General features: G+C 54.2%; 1 pseudogene; it reads right to left on the bottom strand.

Annotated features, from left to right (window-relative positions):
* Positions 1-988: 988 nt before the first annotated feature.
* On the bottom strand, positions 989-1,551 carry LOC120615933 (immunoglobulin heavy variable 3-23-like; annotated as a pseudogene).
* Between the last annotated feature and the right edge of the window lie 298 nt (positions 1,552-1,849).

The raw sequence follows: 1,849 nt of genomic DNA, 5'->3' as shown, positions 1-1,849 counted from the left end.
GGGTAAAGAGGAGGACACATCTGTGGGAAGCTCACAGTGCTCCTTTCTCTACAGACCAGGAACCAGAGAGACGTCCAAACACATGGGGTCACTCACCTGAACGCTCACCACACTGGTCACACCGCCTGCAGCTACCTTCCTAATGGGAGCATTCTCGGATGTGGGAAACATTTACAGCAAACACTGTGATGGGGTCTGAAGACACAACAGCAGAGCGACTGTGCAATGCCAGGGCCCAGTGCAGAATCATAGGAGGGGACTCATGTCAAAAACTAAGAATGAAGTGACAGCGAGGGCTCAGCGTGCACTTCTGAGTAATGCACGATTCCTGTTCTGTGTCTCCTCACTCAATGGCTGGACAACGACTCCGGCATCTCCATCCTGATTCTGCACAAGAAAGCGTCTTTTCACTCTGTTTATAAACGGGGCTCATGCCACCAGAGATCCTGCTTCAGGACTGTGGAATGATGGTGCCCTGTGGTCCATCCCCCACGGGGAACCCGTTCTGAGTGATGGGCCCGTGTGGGGACAGCATGTGCCTGTGGGGGCAGACAGCCTGAGCTCATCACACAGGAGTCTGCACTGTGCCGGGTCTCTCTTTGTGCAGGTATTTTCCAGCCACAGAGAAGAAGACAGCCCTCAGGATGGTCCCTCTGCTGAGACATGAAAACAGACGCATAGAAAACTGGTGAAGGAAGGTCCCCAGTCACCAGTGATATGTCGTCCACAGACAGACAAGGTGCATTTTCATTTTATTCCTGTGAGAACAGGAGAAGTTAGAGCCATGTTGAAAAAGTCAGGGTTGTTCCAGTGGGCAGCTGAGAACTTTGAGAGGAAATCGCTGCTTCCAACAGGACGCCCCTTCCCACCTCCCTGTGCACCTGCTGCTGGGCTGGTCGGTGTGTCCTGTGCTTTGTGTGACCTGAGAGCCCCCTTGTGACCTGATCGGCCCCTGCAGCTCCCCCTCCTGTCTCCCTCAGGGAGGTTTGTGTCTGGGCTCACACTGAGGTCCCCTCACTGTGTCTCGCACAGTAATACAGGGCCGTGTCCTCAGCCTTCAGGCTGCTCATTTTCAGATACAGCATGTTCTTGGCGTTGTCTCTGGAGATGGTGAATCGGCCCTTCAAGGAGGCAGCGTAGTATGTGCTGCTGCCACCATTACTAATGTATGAGACCCACTCCAGCCCCTTCCCCGGAGCCTGGCGGACCCAGCTCATGTAGTAGCTACTGAAGGTGAATCCAGAGGCTGCACAAGAGAGTCACAGAGAGCCCCCGGGCCGCACCACGTCTCCCCCAGACTCCACCAGCTGCACCTCACACTGGACACCTGTGAACACAGACACGTCAGGGTCAGGAAAATGTCACATGTCCGTGTTCCTCACTCACACCCACGCACATACGCAGTGTCCCTTGTTCCCCATCAGTCACCTCGTAAAACAGCGACGAGGAAAACCCAGCTGAGCCCAAACGCCATGGTGCGGCGTGCGTGTTCAGACCTGATCCGGGAATGGGGACACCTGGGAATCGCGGGGCTGGGCTCCTGTCCCAGAGCTGCAGGCTCAGGCCTGGTCTGGCTTTTATTGGCAGAGGGGCCCTATTTGCATGTGCTCCGACTGTATAAGGAGCTCTGGTTTTGGGGACCCACAGAGAGGGCAGAGACCCAGAGCAGACGTGGCTGTGTTCAGACATGTGGTGGCAATGAGCACATTTGGTGAAATATGACGTTTACTGTGACACGTGTTACTTAATCACTTAGCACCATTGTCTCATTTCATTTTACTCATGCACTTAAGTCATATGACGTGATATCATTTACCTGCATCACAGGTGAACAAGGCCATACATGACC

The sequence above is a fragment of the Pteropus medius genome, unplaced genomic scaffold (assembly GCF_902729225.1).
Source record: "Pteropus medius unplaced genomic scaffold, Ma_sr-lr_union100, whole genome shotgun sequence".
NCBI lineage: Eukaryota > Metazoa > Chordata > Mammalia > Chiroptera > Pteropodidae > Pteropus > Pteropus medius.
This window is presented reverse-complemented; position numbering and strand designations above follow the sequence as displayed.